This window comes from Monopterus albus, unplaced genomic scaffold (genome assembly GCF_001952655.1).
Source record: "Monopterus albus unplaced genomic scaffold, M_albus_1.0 scaffold6.1, whole genome shotgun sequence".
In the NCBI taxonomy this organism is placed as follows: domain Eukaryota; kingdom Metazoa; phylum Chordata; class Actinopteri; order Synbranchiformes; family Synbranchidae; genus Monopterus; species Monopterus albus.
In genome coordinates, this window is record NW_018127886.1 from 7,231,444 (window position 1) to 7,253,951 (window position 22,508).

The 22,508-nt window shown below is 40.8% G+C and overlaps 1 protein-coding gene across 1 annotated transcript in view; it reads right to left on the reverse strand.

The window, feature by feature from the left end:
- Positions 1 to 19,654, reverse strand: part of sema3b (sema domain, immunoglobulin domain (Ig), short basic domain, secreted, (semaphorin) 3B) — a 74,057-nt gene extending 54,403 nt beyond the window's left edge. The window contains exon 1 of the mRNA XM_020616836.1: positions 19,147 to 19,654. The gene's annotated coding sequence lies outside the window, so the exon portion shown is untranslated. The remainder of the gene's footprint in view (positions 1 to 19,146) is intronic.
- Positions 19,655 to 22,508: the final 2,854 nt, after the last annotated feature.

Sequence of the window (22,508 nt, forward strand, 5' to 3'; positions counted from 1 at the left end):
CAGAATGATGGAGAAAAGCCCTCCACCTTCTTACAGCGATTGCATGTAGCTCTGAGCACCGCTATGCGGCGCGGTGGTGTTTCCCCTAAGGACTTTGATCAGCAAATCTTAAAATAGTTCTGTCGTGGTTGTTGGGAAAGTGCATTGATAGTTGATCTACAGCTTGAACAAAGAAAAGAAAATCCACCATCATTTGCGGAATTTCTGTTGCTGTTAATGACAGAAGAGGCTAAACAGGCTGCAAAATTAATCCGAATGAAACAACATTTGGGTGGCGTAAAGCCTTCTGGTGGGGTCACAAAACAGAGAGTGATGTCTCACCTACAGACAGCACATCCTAGCGGTGATAATAATGGTACTGAATTGACGGAGCTGAGAAAACAGCTGGCAGAACTGAGTGCCCAGCTTAGCAGTATAACTGCTAAAACCCAGGAAACTCAGCTACGTAAACCAAAGAAAGGAAGAGTTGTAGTTCCTAGCGCCAAAGCTGGAACCCCCACCATGAGTAGGAGGTCATCCACTCCTCAGAACAGTTTGGAAAAAACTAATGGAAAGCCTCGCCCTTGGTACTGTTTCCAATGCGGCGAAGATGGGCACATTGCCTCAAAATGCGACAATGATCCAAACCCCCTGCTTGTTGCAGCTAAGAAGAAACAGTTAAGGGAAAAGCAAGCTAAATGGGAACCCTCGCCGGCTGGCGGAGGCAAGACGCATTTAAACTGAGATCGGCCCCCATGGAGGGACGTATGGAGGCCACACCTGAGGAGTCAAGTCCCCCTCTTGAGCAGCCTGTCAAAATTAGAGCTCAATGAAAGAGACATATAGGTAAGTTTCCTAATAAACTGGTGGGAACAAAGACCACAGCCCAAGTGACCATTGTTGGAAGGAGCACTGGATGTCTTTTGGATACGGGTTCACAGGTCACAACTGTGCCTCAGTCCTTTTACGAGCAGTATTTGTCAGATCTGCCTATTCATCCATTAAATGATCTCCTTGACGTTGAAGGTGCGAATGGCCAATAAGTCCCTTACTTGGGATACATTGAACTTGGCATCACCTTCTCTGAAGACTTCGTAGGGTCTGAGATAGAGGTCCACACCTTGGCTCTGGTTATCCCTCATCTCCAGACCGCTAGATAAGTCTAACTTCTTCCTACTCCGTTCAAGCATATACTAGGTATAAGCAAATTGAAAATATTTTTGTGGACATGTCTGGAATTATGTGTGATTACATACTGACTGTTATTAAAGAATAAATATATCAAAATCAAATCAAACCAAATTGTCTGTCTGCCAGACTAAATCTATGAAGAAAAGATGTGTAAAAATGTGTTCACATTTCCTGTAAACATTTTCAAGATGGCCTAGCATTGGGATAGCTAAAGGCTAATGTAGCCCAGCTGTCCCTTTGGTGCCTATGGTGAATGCTAACAACGAGTACAAGTTTTTCTTTCTTAAAAACTAAACCTACCTTCATGTGATGCCTCTAATGTAATTAAACTTGCCACAAAATTAACGTGAGGAAATGGCTTGTCCAGTTAATTGTATTGTCGCATATTACTTATAATAATATGGTAAGGCCATCTTTGCACTGTCGGTTTTCCCAAGATGCAATTAATATTTCAGTCACAAATTTATGACCATGTGTTTGTTAATAAATTATTACTTTTTGGGACTGGAGATAAACTGGTGCAGCAATACATAGTAAGCATGCTTATGTCACACAGAGGCAAGTCCACAACTATAAAAACAACATCAACAACACAGCCATGGTCCTGAGTTCACAATAGCATAAAATGTAATTGCTTTAGCATGGATCAACAGATTTGGATTGGAAGACACTTAAGAAGATGTGACAGATGTGATTGGTTACAAACCCATGGCAGCTTTTGCTTACTTCATTTCCTAAAGTGACAACATGTCTAATGTATTGTCGTCTTGTGAGAAGCTGCACCATGTGAGAGCTGACCCAGGGGTGCAATGAATTAGGAGCAAGTACACAACTGTCTCTGCTTTGAGTAAATTCCTTTTCCAGGCAGCAAAGGAATGCTGCAACTGTTTGGCAAAACTACATGTTACAAGCATTTATTCAGTTGAACTGGAGCATATTGTGTATATTCACAAGAGGGTGCCACTAACAATGCAAGCCATTCGCAAAGGTCTGAATGCATTTATTTTGAAGATGCCCCGCAGTTCCCCTGTGAACAGCCGCTATACTATAAAACCAAACTACAGTAATGCAATGAATTTTATTGTAATGTAACAGCTGTTAAGGTTTCTCCAGAGTTCTTTCTGGCAGTGGAGGCAGATTCTAATGCTACTGACTATAAGCATTAAAAGTGAAACCTATATCTGTAAATGGTCTCAGTCCCACTGTAGCTCATCATCCTCTCAGCAGAGCTACAGTAGTATATAATCCAACGGCGCAAGCTGGGATTTGAGACCACTTAGGAAGATGACAGATGGGATTGGTAACAAATCCCCTTATCCTCAGCTCACTTAATTTCCATAAGTGTCAACATGCCTGAACTATGGAGAGACAAGAAGTTACAGCAAAGTGAAGTTTGTGAATTAGACCACAACATGCAACTCTCCATGCCTCATCAATTAAAGGTACACACTGGAACACTAATAAAATTCACACAGAGTGTATGTATGCTAGTTAGGGAGTATGCAGGGTACAGAGTCTGTGTTAGAAGGGATCTGAAAATCATGCACACACACACTAAGGCAATATGCATATGAACAAGTAGACACTGAGGAATGCAAGACGCACACCAAGGGAGGTACAGTAAGCTGCAAGGTAATAAGCTTCGCCATGTGTGGTGCTGTCATAGTGAGGGGATTGAGAGGATTGACACACACACAGGGAAGGGACATTGGTTGTCACAGCTACACACACTCTCGCTTTCTTTTCTCTTTCTGTCAAACGTAGTATGAATGCATGCTCTAGAGTACAGCAACCTCACCAGGGAATGTGTGAGACAGAGAGCCAGAGCATGAGACAGACTGACAGTTTCACTGGTCAAGACAAGAGAAGATCATGAACGTGGAACGAGGGAGAATCACGATGAGAGAGGATTAGAGAGTTCACCATCAGTTGTGTGTATAGGAGTTTTCCATGGGAGAAAGAATGCAGTCAGGAATTCTTTTAATTGTCCAAACTCCGCCTCAGTGCTCAGCCTACTCAGGACACACACACACACACACACACACACACACACACAGTGTAGATACATACACATAACCGTCTTTATGTCAGTACAGTACTCCATTGCCAATCTCCAGAAGACTCCATATCTTAGTGCTTTTCCTGGCCAATCTGTGTGCTCAGCTCTGGGCTCTATTAACAAAAATGACTTCAGGAAATACTTTTCTATAGCCAGGTCCAAGTCTAGTCAAATTGATTTATGCAAGTCTTACACGGCAATTTCATTATAAACACAGGGAAGGCGACAGTAATGTGTCTTCATGTTGTGGTTCTTATCGGCATTTTTCTCTATGTAAATTTGAGCTGTTTTGTTATCCATCCATCCATCCATCCATCCATCCATTATCTATACCGCTTATTCCTGAACAGGGTCACAGGGGGCTGGAGCCAATCCCAGCTGACATTAGGTGAGAGGCAGGGTACACCCTGGATGGGTCGGCTCTTTTGATAAATAAGGCCAAATATATTGTGCTGGAGGTTTGAAACTGTCTGTTAATCCAATTTAAAGGGCTATTGTGAGATAATTGAACTTTTTTATGAACTTTGTGATGTTTAACTAGCTGTCAGTGATGTCTTTTTGATGGCAATGTCTTAAAATTAGAGTGACAGGAATTCTCTGATAAAAACAACTGCACTTAGCGCTTTAATCAACCGTGTTGATGCGTTCATGCAACCGGCCCTCAGCTGGCTCTGATCAGCTGTCACACAGCATGGTGCTGTGTGGGAACTGGACAGTGTGGGAAGTTTCTCTAGAACTTTAGGCTCTTTCGATAGTTTATCTCGGCCTTTTCACAGCTGTCCTCCTCAAAGCCGCCCTTGGGGTAGGATTCACTGTGCCCAGGTTTGTGCGTCCGAGTGTGAGCATGTGTGTGCTGTGTATAGAGTTACCAAGGGGCCCCTGAGTACAGCTGTTTCAGATCTGTGTGAATCGATGAAACGCAACACTGGCAGATAGCTGACACTTTCTGTAGACACACTGACACTCTACTGTCAGCTTAATGCTGAGCAAAGCACACAGATTTCATCAGATACAGGTGTATGCTAACCTTTACTGTTTTTAACATGCACATAAATGGAAAGAAAAAGAACTGAGAGTCAGACAACTACAGGTATAGATTATCCACCTGTAATTCACAGATTAAATTATACTGGTGCACACACACACGCACACACTAGTTATACAGACACAGAGGTGACAGCCACAGAAACCTGACATCAGGTGTCACCTTGTGATGTCTTTCTCTCCATTGTTTCCTTTTCTTCTACTCAACCCCCTTTTCTGTTGCTCCTGCTTGGTGTAGACAGTTCCTGTTTTAAAAGGGGAAATTACCTTATTCATATACAAGACACACAATACCAACAAACCATCAGTTATGCCCATCTGTGCTTCTTTTTTTCCCCCCATCTCCAAACCTTCTGCTTTCCATAATGAGAAGAGCTCTGCTGATGTTTGGCACTGCTCACCAACTGCAGTCGAGAGGAGGGATGGAGAAAAATAATTTTTTTAGGAGTAGAGGAGCAATAACCCAAACAAAGCAAGGGCATTCAGAGGAGAGAGTGATGTTTGGAGTTTTACAGTTTGTCAGTTCTCTACTTCTTCTCAGCGTTCATCTCCTTGTCCACCACATCTCTTTCTTCTATTCTTGCCTCTCCTCACCTCTTCTTCATTTACTTCTGTCTTGTCTTTTCCTCTCATCTTACTTGTTCTCAGGGCTTTTATTATTTAGCACCTGTCAACTGTAGAATGGAAAACCTTGTCATGCGAATCTCCTGACATACAAACACACACTCACACACACACACACTAGCAGTAACCCTAGCATAACCGCATACTTTCGAACGCTAACGCATGCAGACCCACATGCACAGGGTTGCAGATACATGGATACGTGAACCCACCGCACACACGTACATACACACCCCTGACATTTCTGATCCACATTAGCTAATGTGGAAAGACAGCTGGGCAGAATTACCACTACATCTAATGACTATTTCATGTCAGGATGAGAGGAAGAGCAGGGAGGAGGGCAAGAGGCCAGAAACTGAATACAGGGTTGGATTCAGCAGATTCTACTTCATTTTCCTTATGTTGTTCTTTCTTTGGCTCTTCTCATATGTCACAGTCTATGGATGGAGACATGACACTGATTGACTGGCAGGCTTCACGGTATCACTGCTTATTGATTTTGTTAAATGACAAACAGAATTCCGCCTTAAATAATGATTTAAACCAAATAAAATGTTTGAACAGTGTTGAATCAAATCAAGTTTACAGCTGAATACAACCAAGGTTGTAGCTTAAGCTTTTAAAGTTGAATTCAATCAGATTATTAAGGCTTAATCATTATGAGTGATTGTCCAAGCCCCCTGAGTAGCAATTGCAGCAAGAGGATAATTAACAGGGGTCAAAGGAATGGTAGAATTGGCCTCTGGGCTGAGGGTAGAGACTATACTGTTTCATCCAAGCCAATCATGACTCGATGTTCCACAGTGGGAGTCGCAGGCGGTGGTGTAGGAGCCACGACAGTAGAGTTTGATTATCTGGTTAGTTCTGTGTCCTCCTTCATACTGTGCTCCTCATTGGAACCTATGGCCTGAGTGGATACAGCCTCTAAACCATCCACCGTGTCTGCTGGCTGAGTACATCACAGCAACAACAGCAATGGTGTTCAGCACTTGTGCTGAAAAGCAGTTAAACCTTCACCTGGGTAATTAAAACCACAGGACCATAGCATCTCTGATGGAAATGGTAAATAGACTGCATATAGTGCTTTTCTACCTTACCGGGACAAAGAGCTTCACAAATTCACCCATATACCCATTCATACACACACACAGACTAATTTCAACTGAGCTGCCATGCAGGGCACTGGCCTGGCCACTGGGAGCAACTTGGGGTTCAGTGTTTTGCCCTGGGACAATTGGATTGGGGAGAACGAGAATCAAGCTGCCAACCCTGTGATCAGGGGTTGACCTCCTCTATGCCCTAATTAAATTATTAACCTAAAGGTGACCTTCTGTTTTTTTGTTTTTTTTTATTTGGAATGTGAGAGAAAAACATTTTCAGTTTTTGTGTGCTGACTTTTACTTTTCTATGGCCATAGTTTTACTCTGGCATGTTGGCGTGTACATATTAATGAGCTGTGCACTAATTCAGGTCAAGAAGGTGCTAGCTGGGACTGGCTCCAGCACAGAAACACAATGATCAATATAAATGGTTATTAAGCATGTGCAAACAGTTTATAGTTACAGTTTGGATTTTCTACCAAAAGTTTTTTTTTTTTGTTTTTTTTTAACCAAAGAGTTTGTTAACAAAGTATTTTTAAAGCATCGATGCGTAATTTCAGGCTTAATTTAACTTAGTGACAGGTTGCAGAGATGAACTAACAACTTGACCAAGTCTTTACAGGATCTTAGAGTTCACATGAGGGTGAATGACAGGATCTCACTTCAAGCGCACTGAGGGATCATAAAACGCAGCATGGGATGGAAGCGGTTTTGTGTTTACGCCCTACGCTTCATTGGGCTTCAGAGAAGACTGACTTACTTGGCTAATAATTGTGCTTCACATTTATTCAGGAACTGAGCGTCAGCATGTCAGTGTGTAGCGATAACCTGCCTGTTAAACCTCCTTTGCCACACAGCAACTCTGCAGGACTGATCACAGGGTTTGAGGATGGCATATGTTGAGTGTGAGTATGCATGTTTGCTGTGTATTTTGTGAGTGAGTTCATAAAAGTTAATAAAATGTCCTCATACAGTATGTGTGCAAGTGTGTGTACTTGTATGACTGTACATAGTGTGGACCAGTTTGACTTTTATACCATGAAAGTGAGGACATTTGGGCCAGTAACACACCATCAAACAGCTGTTTGAGGATTATTGCTTGGTCTTCAGGTTAAAGTAGGAATTAGGCTCAGGGGTAGGGCTGGGGTTAAGCATTTAGTTGTGATGGTTAAGGTTAGAGCGGGCAGCTAGGGAATGAACTGTGTCCTCACAAACAGCTTTATAACATCCCTACAACACTCACTTGAACAGTGGCTTTTGGACTTGGTGTTGTGGCTTGCAAGTGGAGGAGGGCAGGTAGCCACAGCCTAGCACACCACTGGTTGTGGACTTAAGTTAGCAACAGCTGTACAGTGAACCAAGGGCTTCTCAGCTGTAGCCACAGCAGAGATACAGGCAGAAGCTAGAGTGACATGTTCATCACCTTTAGTCTGTTTGCTTTTGAAAAATTCAGATATGGATTTCTGTCATTTTATTTTTATGCTGAGTAATCATGCATGCAATTATGGGCGTCGGTTTAGTTTTGTCATTTACTTGTGATACACATGTGGCATCATTGATAAACAATGCAGTTTGAATGTCAAATGACACTGCAGGCTAAAGTCCTGCACCGGCTCAGATAACCGCAAAAAATGATGCGTAACAGGGAAAAATATATTTTGATTAATTCACGGGTACAGGCATGGGTCAAAATAGACTAAATGTAGGTGTGAGTCAAAGAAACAATTGAAATAAAAAAATAAATAAAGGTGAAGCCTCTTTTAAACATCTATCCATCTGTCATCTCTACTGCTTATTCCTGAAGAGGGTCACAGGAGGCTGAAGCTGATCCCATGTGGTTTAAGTAGAAATGCCTTCAAAGTCTTGTTTTATCAAAAACAAGCACACACCCATACTGATGTTCAGTGTCAGGTTTTTGTGCAATTTAAAATGCTTTTATACCTTTATACACACATATAGATTCATAAGAGTTTAGTGAATAGATAAGCACTACCAGCTTTAGCTATAAGTATCATTTTGAGGTTAGGTGTGTCCCAGTATGTAGGTAAAACCAAGTGTTTTACAACGTTTCACAGCCTGTTCTTTTCTTTTCGCCACATATATTTACAGCACACAGACTAAACTCCCTGCAAATTGCTGGTCACTTATGTTTCCGACTATAATCTGTCACCATTACTGTAGTACACAGTGGAATACACATTCACACACATACACACAGACTTCATCATATCCAAATGCTTTTCAGGAATGAAGAAAATCTGTTGTCTCTGGAGAAATGTGTGCATTTTTTATCAAAAGATTTCTGCCTGTTACATAATGACAGGTGTTGTCTTTGAGCAATAAGCACAAGACTGTACACCCTAAACTGCATCTTGTTGCCAGAAGCACAGGGCTTGGACAGAAAACAAACCTAATCACACAGTGGGCTTATTAAAAGGCATGTGTGGAAATATTTAAGAGAAAAGTGGCAAATAATGATGGAAATGAGGTATATATGGGAGGAAGATGGGTGTGTTATGTTTCCCTCAGGTAATACCATCATCAGCCACTAAGCTTTCAGCATGCAGGATTTAAGATTTAAGATGGATTTGAGATGTTTAGAAATGGAGACAGAGAAGAAACAGCTAAGCAAATAGGATAAAATGACCTGCTGCCTCCACTGTCCTGACATTCTTACCTCCAATTACACTGATCTGTTTTAAAATAAGTGGAAACAGGTGACAAGGGACAACCTGCCACGGCATATTTGAAATTAATCTTTTACTGTCTTCAAAAACCATTAATTTATTGTTTCTTTTCCATCCTCCACCACCTCCTTTTCTCCCTTTCTCCTCTTCATCTTCCCTGCAGCTCCTCTTCACACCACTGTTAGCAGTCACATTGGACATGTAAGCAATCAATCAAACATAATATCCCACATGACTAAAACATGAATGAAAACATAGGCAGTTTATATGCGCAATGTATGCAGGAAGAGGCAACCATCAAAAGACAAGCAGACACAAAACCATGGCTAATGAGGGATGCAGCGAGCACTATATAAGCATATGGGATGTGAAGCATGAAAGACTGTTTGAAGTCCCCTCACCCACACATGAGACACTAGCCAATTCTCTTTTCCACTTCATAGTCAGTGGTCACATAAAAGACTAGAATATAATGAGGATGGTAATTTTCATTCTTGCCCATAAAAACAGGTATGAATTTCTAGTTTGTGTTTTTTTCATCACCACTCATTTGAGATACGTAATGTCATTTCCAGGCAATTATATCAACATAAAGTATGATAGGGAGAGAAAAGGTTTGGGCAGGGAACAGTCACACCCATACTATACTAGAATATGCTTCTGCTTCTAGTAAAAGATGTAGCCAGTAGGTTGCTTTATTGTGTTGTTGTTATTGTTGTTGTCCTTACTTCCACTTAGTTTTTGCTGTAAATTAATGAAACAAAGAGGATGTGATGTTTTTCTGAAAATGTGATATATTTGACCTTTTTTATTTACTGAACATTGACTATGTTCTGCAATAGATGCATTGTAAAAGTAGACACTCTTAAGAAAAGAACATCAAATTTGCGTTGTGCAAAAAACTTTTATCTTGCATCTCTTATTTGTCCTTATATTACTCAACTTGTCTGGGGCCCAGCCACTGCAGAAAAGACTAAGCACAGCTACTTATGCCATATGCCTATGACAGTCAATCATCAGCCACTGTCAGGTTGACGGTCAGTCTATTGGGGTTCATCTTCCCGGTGTGTCCACACCATTGGCACGAGTTGGACCCTCTTCAGCTGATTCGGTGTGTTGAATCGGTGTTGGTCCTTGGCAGTGAGAGAGACCACTCTGATTGGCTGTTCATCTTAGCCAATCAAAGAATGGTTCAGAAAAGCCCCTTCAACCTTTCCCTGTAGTATCCATGATTTCACCCATTTAGTGTGGCTTCTCTTTTTTTTTTCACCTCTGTGGCCTCCTTACTTCTTCCACAACCAAAAGACCAAGGGCAGAGTACAACAGTGCCATTTGGAACTTCTTATCAGGCATATTCTCATTTAAAAGCAGCTATAAACAACAGCTGTTGTGAATGAGAGCTGCTTTGTTTACAGCATGTACTTCCACTATCTAGCTCTTCTTCCTTTCCTTTCTGAATGATAAATACAGATACGACCACCTGCTTGTAAGGAGAGGTATTCCTCTAATGTAGGCCCAGAACATACTGTACATGCCCTTAAGGTTCGCTAAAACATTTGTATCTTTAAAAATACAGTTATAGAGCCTGCAGTGATAAATATGACAAATAAATAATGGTAAAATCTTACTCTCCCTCTTTACCTGAGGACCATAGACTAAAGAGGACAGACCAGCTAATAGTGCTGGAAAGACATGATTACTCACTGGTTTCTAACCCAACACTACCAATCAGTTTTTGTTAAAAAATAGTACGGTACTTCTTCTTGAATTGACCCTGGGTCACTGCCATAATGTGTAACAGCAATTTTCTCTTTAGTTCAAGATGAACTGGTATTAAGTTTTGTTCCTTAAACTTCCACAAAAGGTAAATGCATCAGGGGCCCATTGTGTTTCTCTTAATATACATTTGTAAAAATTTGTGAGACACTGGCGTTCTGTCCAGGGTGTACCCCGCCTTTCACCCGATATCAGCTGAGATTGGCTCCAGCCCCCACGTGACCCCATTTGGGACTAAGCGGTAAAGATAATGAATGGATGAACTTTACCTCTCCTGTAACTGTGAGTGTAGAAAAAGGGAAATCTGCATAAAAATTACAAAACCGTTAGTATGAGTAGCTCTCACCTGTTATTTAGAATTAGAGATGATTTTCCACTCCTCTACAAATACTAAGAGCAGACCTGAAGTCTTTCCACATACTGTGCTGCAGGTATCAACTCTCTACGTGTCAAATGTTTTTTCCACAAGACCAGGCGACCCCAAGCCTTTGGCTAAAATTCTCTATCTCTCCATCTGAGAATGTCGTTTTACTAACGGCCACAGCTACTGCTGCATACCAAACATACTTCTTGCACAGGCTCTGTCAGGATGCCTGACTCGTGCTTTGCTGCTATGTTACTGCGTGTATGCTTGATGTGCAGGTGTGTATTTGTTATTTAATTTCAGTCACTGTATCATAAAACTCCTCCTTGGGTCAATGCACTTGAGGTTTACTCCACCTCGTTGTTGGAGAGGAAATAAAACAACACTTTAAATGCTTAAGTGTTATTGCAGTCCATCAGTGGCACAGAAGACACACAAAGACAAGGAAAGTGCATACACACACACTTAAATCATTAACACTGGATTTGTGACGTTTGTGTAAACACAGATGGAAACAAACTGTGCTGATATCGACCTTTGCATAGCAGTGTAATGTGGTTCACTAAAACATATTTGTCTACCTGTTTGAGATTTTGCACTTGAATACATCAAACTCCCAATCTGGGGACATTGGAGACACTTTTTGGATTATTACTTCTGATTCTGAAGTGATGCAATCAATAATAAAATGTTTTTGTTCTCACTCTCTCTGCTCGTTAGTGGGATTATGCTCAGTTTTATAGACACATACACGCACAAACACATTGAGATGCACTCATTGTGGTCCCCAGGTGCAGTTTGTGAAAATGGAGGCTCTCTGAAGGTGAACCCCATGGTGAACAAAGGCAGGTGCTGTGCTCTGAGTGTGAGTGTGCGTCCTTTTATGAATTCAGTTTTCTATGTCTGTAGTGTTTTAGACGGCCAGCCACAGAAATAAAACAAAGATGTAAAAACACTTACATAGATACACACCAGGGTAAAAGATGTTTTTATGCACTGTAAATGTAAGTTGCTCAGCCTTAAGTGTAAAAATTAAACTAAAGCCAAGCAAATAAGGGAATAGAATGAGTGCTTGGGTGTGGGGGTGCAGGGTTTGAAGGATGGAGGGATGAAGCTTTTATCTGGAGGAGGGGAAGCCAAATTAGAAATGTGCCATGATCCCCCCTCCTGGGACTGAGTCAATTAGCCAGCCTGGAGGAGCTGCCAAGAGACTGTGGCTGGGGGATGGTATTATGGTGATGGTGACTGTTTGAGACAGGAGAGCCCAAGGATATAAGCAAAAAGGTTTGGGAGGGTGATGGTTGTTAGGGGACAAAACAGGAGTGAACACCCTGCAGCAGGAAGGCCTGCTGGGCCTTGTACAAGAGAGAAAGCATAATGAAGGTTGAAGCATTTCCATAGGTGGGGTATAACAGTAGCCATTTCATCAATCATCAACACAGCTACCTTCATTCATTCAGTGTCTTAATCACAGGTTGGGCACTATATCTGTGAACAGATGAATAGAAAAAGTCCACTTGTCTTTGTCTTTCACAAGTCAGATGTAGCAGAGTATCCTGACTTTTATCAAATATGTAAAGACTGCTGCTGCAGATTACCCTGACTGGACAGAAATGAATCACTTAATCAAAGAGTAACTAAACCCATCTAGTCTATAACTTTCTGCTCTCCCTGCATATTAAAAACTGCAATTGAGGGGTGAGAGAGTGAGAATCAAGGAGAAGGGTGCGTGACCTCATCACTATATAGGCTAATGTGTGACTGGAGGGCCCAACAGCCCACTGCTAATACATTAGCATGGACCGAGTGAAAGCAACCTTGAGAAAGTTCTGTTGAAATTTCCTTTTCTCTGTTGGATAAACAGAGTCTGGTGGAGCACTGACAGTGACTATGAACATGTTTAGGGCCGTTTGAGAGAGTTACTTATACATACATACATATAGGTGATGTTAGTTTTGCCAGCTCTTACCATGCTTGCTAATGCTATCATTAGTCATACTTTTGCCACTAAAGTGGAGCTAAGCTCTGCTTGCTTGATCCTATATCTCCCCCTTTTTTTTTCTTTTTTCTATTGCAGTGCCGACTGGAGGTCACTCTAAAATTTCATTGTATGTGTTACAATGACAATAAAGGATTATCTATCTATTTATCTGTATGACAGTGATAAAATCTACATTAGCTCATTAGCGTTGGCAAGCATGGTAAGAGCTGAAAAACTGGTGTAGCAGGCTAACATTACCAACTTCTGCTATATTAGTTACCCACTCTCATGGTTACAGCACAGCCGAATGATTGCTATAACCATCACTTTACCAGCCTATCGACTGACCTCACAGAACAGCTAGATAACATTAGGCAGGGGGCAATGGGCACACATTGGTTGGTTGGTGATGAAAGCTGGCACCATACATGTCACCTGCCACCAACTCAGCCAACAGTAAAATTCAATTGCAGTAGCTGGGTTTCAAACTGTAGAGGGTACTCCTTACACATATTTATGATGAAAATGCACAATTCAAAAACTTTGTACCTAAATGTCAAGATTTGGACCTGAATCAATAATTGGCACTACTAAATATCCGTATACATTGGTTTTCAGCTGAAAAAAGGTGGTCTGGGGGTTTAGTTACTCTTTCATTATAGAGCAAGCTGTCTACTGATCACATGGTTGGTAATTTGACTCCCAGCCCCTGTTGGTCATCTTACATGGTAGCTCACTGCCATCAGTATGTGAGTGTGTGTGTGTGCGTGTGTGTGAATGTCTGAAGAAAAGGCAAAATAACAAAACATTTTGTTTAAAAGCACTAGATTTTATTCTCTCTCTCACTCTGCTGCCTATTTCTATAACTTTCTGTTTGTCATACTGAGCAGCTGCAGAACAATGGTAAATAGGATTACAGGAGGGTGTATGAAAGGGTTATACAGTATTTAGGAGAAGGAAAAAAAAAGGGAAGAAGTAAGAAAAGAAAGGGGGAAATGCAGTGGAGGCAGAGGTTACTAATAAATTAATAAAAGGAAAGACAAGAAAAAGACAGTCAACCTGAGAAAACTAACAAAAGACAGAATACAGTTTTCCACCTCAAACTATCATCAAATTCTGACTTCAGGACTGTTTATAATATTAAACATGGCTCTGGTGGATATTCTTCAGTGATCATCTCATTAGAGCCAGGCTGACAGAGATAGAGGAGGTGTGAGGGAACTCAGCGGAAACATCTCTGCCAGCGTGTGTCTGTCTGTGTGCAGGTGTTTGAGTTTACCAAAGGAGATACCAGACGATCCCTGTGTGTGTATGTGTGTGGTATCATCACCGGTGGCAACAGAGGGTGGCAGGTCACTTGAGTGACAGGTTAAAGAGGGAAGGGGAAGGAGAGGAGGTTGTAATGCACACATTCAGGAGTGTGTCACCCGGCTGAGCTGCATCTCCATCCTTATCTGACAGGCACACTGCAGAACAGCAAAATCCCCTGCATAAGCCCCTCAAGCACTCCTCTGGGACATACTGAATGTGTTTACGTGTGCAGAGTCAGAGAGACCTTCTGAAACTATAAGGGTGTTTGTATATGTGTGATAATGCATACTTCTGTGTTTTGTGTGTGTGTGTGTGTGTGTGTGTGTGTGTGTGTGTGTGTGTGTGTGTGTGTGTGTGTGTGTGTGTGTGTGTGTGACAGGGAGATTCTCGTTATTTTCTTATCCATGTGCCTAAACCCTCCTTACTCCACCTCACCTTCAACACTGCATGACTGCTGAAGGTGATAGGACAGGATAGGCACAGAGTCCAAACTCGCACACTCACACATGCATATGCACATATCTGCACAAATCGAAAGTGTAATTACAGGCCAGTCTGGCAAAGAAGAACAACAATAGACCTGAGCATTCAAGGAAGAAAGAAGAAATTAGGAAGGACAGGAAGTGTGTATTTGTGTGCAGAAAGGAGTGGAGAGCAGGACAGTGGAGGGATGGACAAGGTAGAGGGGAGAAGACAGTGTTAGAAAAAGCTTTAGAAAAATGTTGTTTAATCACATTGTATACCAAAATAAATCCTTAAACTACATTGATTATTCACAGTACAGAATATTCAGTGTGCTGTTTGTTGCAGACTTGATGATGTGGTGTGTGGCTGGTGCAGATTTTTGAATGCTCCCCACTGTCGCCAAGTGCTTGCTCCAGGGGATTTGCAGAGTTTCCTCTATGTAAAGTGCCTTGTGTTGTAATTTGGTGCTATATAAATAGAACAGAATAGAATGAATACTACATAATACCCATATTATGGATTAGAAATGGTAATAGCTAGAATTCACCAGCTTTAAGTTTGACTGTTAATAGGTTTTACGTCTCAGCTGGGTTGAAAATTGGCATTAAGGGACACTTTAAATCCATTAACTCCCTGCTGAAACAAGGACAATAATTTGACACTGAATAGAACAGCATTATGAAATATAGGTGTGGTGATTGTTTGTCATCTGGAGTTCAAATTTAAGTACGTTATGACCCAGTTTCTAGTTTGAAATTGATAAAGTACTGGGATGTCTATTACCAAAGAGCAGATGTACTAATTAATCTAACTAATTAATCTAGCAACTATACAACCTAATCATGTGTTTTAGTTCTTCTAAGATATTTGTAAGTATACTTTTATATCTATGGCATATAGAAGTGTGTTGTTGGCAGTCAGTATACTGTACATACAAAACCCTTCAGTTTTAAAATTCACTGTTGTAAAAGAAAGAAAATGTAAAATGCCAAAAAGGGAGCAGTGTGATGGTGACGTCGCACAGTGGACAGTAAGGGAAGTCCTGAAGGTTAAATAGGAGAATACTTTGAAATATGGCAACCCGGATTCTATTCTCCAGTTTACCACAGTGAATACAATAAAAACTGGTTTAAAACATTTATCAGTCATTTTTGATTTGATCAAAACTTTTCTATGAGAACAACCTTTAGCTAACCTTTTAATATGACAAACAATTGATATTATTCTAGTATAAACTCCAGGAAGAGCTTTACATTCATCAGGACCACATTGTGCTAATTTAGTTTTTTTGTACCAGTGAGTATATAAACTAATAAAGGGTAGTTGTGTATCAAAACTCAGCTGTTGTATTGACACTAGTTTTGGCAACAACAAAAAAAAAACCCAGCACTAGGTATGACATTTCCTACTGAGAGTTTTCCAGTGAATGGCATTACACTGGGTTTCACTATAAATATGTTTATTCTTTAAGTTGGTGTTTTTCAAAGTGTGAGAAAGTGAGCCTCCTCTCAGAGGAGATCATAAAAATAGATCCCAATTGTTACCCTGACTTTCAGTGTTGGTGTAGCCTGCTGTACTGTATGTTCCACTCAGCTACCTTTTTAACACTGATGATTTAGGGAAACTATCTTTACTGATCTGAGGTTCAGCCCTTTTGTTGTCCACTCATCCATGTGTTTGTTATTTACAGATATCAAATGACACCTTCCACCTTGTGCCGTATCTTCCACACAGCCAAAACTATGAGATGACGAAATAGGAATTATCAAATAAAGCAAAATAAATAAATTAAAAAAAACAGATAACAGTTTGATACTAAAAGCCTTTTCCTTTTTATTTGAATAAGAGAATAACTCTGGGTTTCTTTTTGCATACTACTTTCCTAAATCTTTGTTAGACATTATTTTACCAACATTTTGCTGACCTGGTAGCTATTTCAGGCAGATAAAAGGGTTAAGAGTAAGGTTAATGGGTTTCTCCACTGAGGACAGGTTGAAATGACAGTTAATGGGTTTTAGGGTGTGGAAGCAGATAAGAGTATAGTCACCTTAACCATTAAGTTACCTTGGTGGTCAGTTCATCACCAGGCAATCAGCAAACACACCTTGAACCCACAGGAGCTGTTAAGTTAAATAAATGTCCACTTTGTTGCGCCCTGTTTTAAAATGACTGAACGCAAGAGTCAATTCAGCCTGTTACAGGTGGTGAGCACTATTAAACATAAGTTGTCATAAGGATCTCCTGAGGACACATACACTGACACGCAGGAAGTGATGTATCTCAAATTTGAATTAGGGTGGCTGTTTGCAATACGCAGAAGAAGAGCTGGCTAATCACCACAAGCAGCAGTATTCAACATGCAGTAGTTGAACAGACAATGCAAAGAGTGATACTTAATGGAAATCCAGACCATTTGAGATGAAGAGCCCTGGAATATGGATAATCTGAGACCATCTGTTGTTTGTGCCAGCAGTTTATTAATACCAATGTGTTATTGTTAAGCAACATAGTGAATATAGTAATTCTGACACCAGGAAAGAAGGAAGTTAGGTGACGTAGTATAGAGAGCAAGGTTGCTTCCCAAGTCTAAGTACCGTCGTTTCCCTTGCTTGCATCTTCTCTTTGTGTCTTAGTCTCACCCATGTAAGATGCGAGAAGAAAATGCAAGCAACACATGCATGAAGAGAAAACTTGAGGAAATGCGTTGTTAATGACATGAGACATCCTTTCTTCACATCCTTTAACTGGAACATCTAATCACCAAATGATTTTTGATAAGGGGGCATGTCACTTCATAAAACACTTCTGTAAAGGAAGGTCTTGTGTATCCTCTAATCCAGAAGCCTCCTCACACCTCGCTCCTCAGTCCTCAGAGCCGATATAGGGGTCTTAGAATGTCCTCAGTACTCTGTTGACTGGAATGACTACTTGGTCAACTGAGTACAAAGCCACTAGACCAGAACCTCCACACAGTGCAGCACTGCAACAAGGAAGAGACGTATACTGTCTGCTTACCAAATGTAGTGCATACTTAAGTTTTTAATTACACAGACATTTCTCTGAAACGGAGCTGCACTGTCGAGAGAAACAGTGCAGCTGGATGTGATAAAGAGTTGGTGTTTTTCTGGCTAAGTAGACTAACTTCAGACTAAAGTATGTTGAAAAACAGGGACTGTAAGAAACAAGAAGAATAATTGGTGAACCTGCAGTGCTTGCTAATAATTTCAAATGTTTGCATAAAGAGTAAATAAGACATTTGTGTATAACTACATTTCAACAACAGGAGAATACACAAGTGGGACCATCCACTGCACCCTGAGCACACCTTACAGCAAAGGGTTAATGTGCTGGCTCAACAGTATGGTAATGGAAGGGTTAATGTGCAGGTTACGGTGGCTTTGGGGTGGAGGGCTAATAAAGAACTGAGGCTTGGGATTACAGGAGTGAATAGGTGAGATGACAGACAAAATGCACACCTGTGAGCTGTATTCACCCACTCGCACACAGCACATACTGATTATATCAGAAAGAAGGTGCTGATTCTCTGTGTCAGAGTGAGACAGAATGGTAAGTAGTGTTAAAAAAAAGAAGAGATATTTAAAGGTTTATGAAGGCAGCTCAACAGCCAGAAAGAGCATGAGGAAAAGAAAAGAAAAGGGTGGGAGAAAGGATGAAACTGAGGCAGGCTGTCGCTAGATGTTGGATTTCAAAGAAAACCTGCAGAAAAGGCTGAAGTAAATGAGATTAGAAAACAAAAATGGCAGAGTGTGGCAGGATTGAGGGTGGAGGGATAAGACACATAATAACTGCAGCTGTAAAGACATCTTCTGTACTTTATCTTCTGTTATGTCCACAGTTATTTCTATTCAACGCTGATTTAAGGTCTGTTAAAATTATTCTTCAAGAGCAAGTGTCTGAGCCTTGTACATAAAAAAGCCAAGTTATCACGTGAGCCATATTTCTAAAATTATAACTTGTCTTACTTGTCAATACCAACTGAGAGAAGCTGATTATCTGCAAACACATTAATAATTCCCTCTAATCAACCAGTGGACCGTCGGGAACTAAAACATCCAAGACATACACACTCCCACATGCACACAGACTCTTTCTCCTTCCCTGATTCATGTTCAGATTAATCACCCACTGATAAAGTGCAATTATACAAAACAAACCGACAAAATGTTCTGACTGTTATACTCACTTTAAAAATAATGTGAAGTCCGCACACAGACACTATCCAGCACATCTGTTCACAGATATGGAACCACACATACAGCAGACTTGACACATTCAGAAGTGTGTAATCCATTCCAACACCAGCACCTACACAGGATATTCCCCAGCTTCAATATTGCAGAATATTCAAGCAACAATCCACTTTTTGCCTCAGTCATTAAAAACCAGTGGAAGTAACAACACAGCATACACAGCAACCACACAAGTTCCTGCATCAGTTACTCAAAAATGAAAACCTTCAGTAAATATTTGCACTAATATGGACATACATCCTGGCAGAAAGACAGATACTGGAGCTGGATGTAAATTCATCCAGATCTCACCTTCATCCGCAGCTTCCTCTGCTTACGTCCTGCTTCAGTCCTCAGCTCCTCCGAATCACTTTCCCCTTGGCAGGTGCCATCGTCTTCAAATAGTCCACAGGAAAAGGCTGGGGAGGGCTATCCTCTAATTTTCTTGACCTCCCTTGTTTAAACTCCCCCTCTGAGTCCCATTGAGATTTGTCCACCACAAGAACACCAGCATGTGTGTGTGTGTGTGTGTGTGTGTGTGTGTGTGTGCACAACTCCAAAAGGTCCTGAAATTCCTGAGTCCTGCTCTAAAAGAGCGAGCGTGGTAGAGCTCCCTCTCTGCCTTTCTCTCTGCGCTCCTTCTCTTTTTTTTCCCTTTTGCTCCCGGCCGGACAGAGAGGAGGGGAAGACAGTCAGGGGGTGGGACGGAAGATAGAAGCTGCTTTCAGCCAACTATTTTCTATCTCTTTTTTCTCCCCCTCCTTCTCTTCCTCCTTCCTAACTTTTATGCTCTGTCTGTTGGCTTGTTCTCTGTGACAGATACTCTTTCACTGCTCAGCAAGGCGTGAAAGCAAAGCTCCCGCTGTCACACACACACACACACTCACCACCTCCTCTTTCTTTCAGTGCCACTCCCTCTGCACAGTCCAGAGGTAAAGTCACTCCCTCCCACTGTCACCCAGCCACAGTGTCTTTCTCCTGCTATTATGATTCAACACGCTTCATCCTCAAAGGTTCAGCACTGTGTGTGTTTATGTGCCTGTGCATGTGTGTGTCTATAGGATGCACTTTTTGTTTTTTCTCGGCTGATCTAGTTGTGATAACGATTAGAATGAGACCTGGATTTAGTTTCAGTTTGAACTACCTTCACAAAGTTCACACACTTATGAAAAAGCCCACCCATCCATGAGCTTTTTTTTTTTTTTTTTTTTTACTTTTTAGTGTTGAGGTTGTTTTTTGTCCTCCCGTCTTTATTTCTTCAAGAAATTCTGCTTACTGCTGGCATTGTTTCACCATCACACACCATTTTGTTCAATTAAACACCACTTAAGTGGGAAATTAAAGCTCTCTCAGCTAACAAGCTTGCTAACAATCAACAAACAACTCGTTCCTTAGCTCAGTCACTAATGAGACAATAAGTTCACACAGTTTATTTAAAAGACTTATTTGTACCCTTGACTGCTGCTGACTGGAGGAGGTTAAATGAAAGTAGGCGTTGCAACACAGCTGGTAAGCTGCTCAGGCTCTCTGTCATCACCATCAAGACAGTTTGCTATTGGTCAACTGCGCAAATTTGCGTGTCAAAGTTCGAGCGGATTTATTCCACCTTCTTGAACAGATCCTCTTATCACAGCAATTCCACTGTAATGAGTTGTTTTCATTGCAGTCTCAAATCATGGTGTGAGCAGATCTTAAGGCGCAGAATCCCAAGCAAGACAAACTTTCCTTCTCTCAAAATCTGCTGATGATGTCTCATTGAGTACTGCATAAATGTAGCAGGAAGCTTCCAGAATGTAAATATTGAAAACTGTACAGGAGCAAAAAAAAAAAATAAATCAGCCTGCCCTACACTTATGATGATGATGAATAAAGATATTATTATGAAGAAGAGCAAAAAGAAAAAGCTAATAAATTCTTCAAGAAGCCTTCTTCAGAGTGATGTCAATGGGTCTATAGCATACAGTATTACCTGTACACCTGTTAATGATTGACTTAAATGACATCTGCACTGCAGAGCAATGTAATATTTACATGAAGTAAATCCATGAGATAGACAGACAGACAGACAGAGGGAGAGATTAAAAAGAGATGCCACTCTCAGTGGAAACCTACACCTTATGGGATGCGCTCACACAAAACATAATTTATTGTATTTATAACCAGAGTCCAGACAGCGGGGCGCTGCACAGTATCTATCAGTCACCACACATACTCACATGACAGAGACATCTACACTGTACAGTAACTCACACATGGATTTCCATGCAGGTACACACAAACACCTGCTTGGGGTGTGTTATTGTAAGCAAAAATGCACTCAGAACACTTACTCACACACACACACACACACACACGTAAACACACTGTGTGCCGTCTGTCTGGCGTCTAGCTGGCACCATTCAGACAGCCATCTCTAGAGGCTGCAGAGGTAGCCAATCACAACTGCCAGTCAGCAGCGTTCATTATCACACACAGGCACACTTAGGTCCTTGGAGAGTCCAGACTGGGAGAAGAAGTGTGTGTGTGTATCCATGTGTATGTGTAGACACCTGGAAATCTGGTGTTGCTGCTTGAGTCCCTTGTTACCAGTCAGTAGAATAAAACTGAACAAATCAGAGCAGAATAAGATAAGATACACTCACAAGAAACAGTCATATCAACAGTGTTTCTTCAGCTACTTATCCAGGGTCCCTTATATTTACTGATACAATGTAATATCAACAGACGTGGCCTCCATTAGCTGCTGCTGATTGTTTCTTTCTGCTGTAATCACTTTTCATCCACCTGTGCTGACTAAAGCTAAACTATAATCTGACAAGGACGGTTCAACCAGCCTTTCTGTTTAGACTGGAAGTTAGCAAGTACAAGTTCAACCTGAAGGGAAATTAGCTCCTATATTCAGGTTTTTGCACCATATCTCATAATTTCCTTTCAAAGACTATCATTTTTATGCAGGTTTTATTACATAGCATTTGTTTCCTAGTTTTTCCATTATTATTTTTGATCATTTGTTTTAAAGATGTAATAATACGAAGAATGTAATAATACAAAGATCTCTGTGAAATTTGATTTTAAAAATACCATGGGCATTAATGAAGCTCGTGCATAATTTTTTACTTTCCAGAGAACAATTAGCCGCCAGTGATTGAACACAAACCTGCAGAGACATGTGGCTTTATGACAACTTAGTATTATTGCAGACCTTTCTGCAATAATTTTTGCAGAAAATATTTTTTATTTTGTTATTTAAAAAAAATAGCACTGATATACTGTAGTCTTTGCTGCTTAACATGAAGATTTTCACATTTGCTCCCTCAGTTACACCTCATGTTTTTTCATTAGTTCTTCATTAGTTGCACCAAAAGTTTATGTATGTTTGCACTGAATAAAACATCCCCCTCCTACTGGATTGATTTAGCACAAAATATGACCTGCTGATACACCAGACAATGTAATAAAGGTGAAAACTCTCAGCAAAAATCTTGTTTATGGGAATTCTATACAATTCTTGCAACTAATAATGTTTCAAAAATAAGCGTACAGTAAAATATATGATTGGACAATATTATAAGTGCAATCTAAAAGAGACTCTCCACCTCTGCTCAGCCCTATTCCACCATGGTTCCTATCATCATCTTGTTGTAGTTTGTCTTCTTTTCTTTCATTCTTCCCTC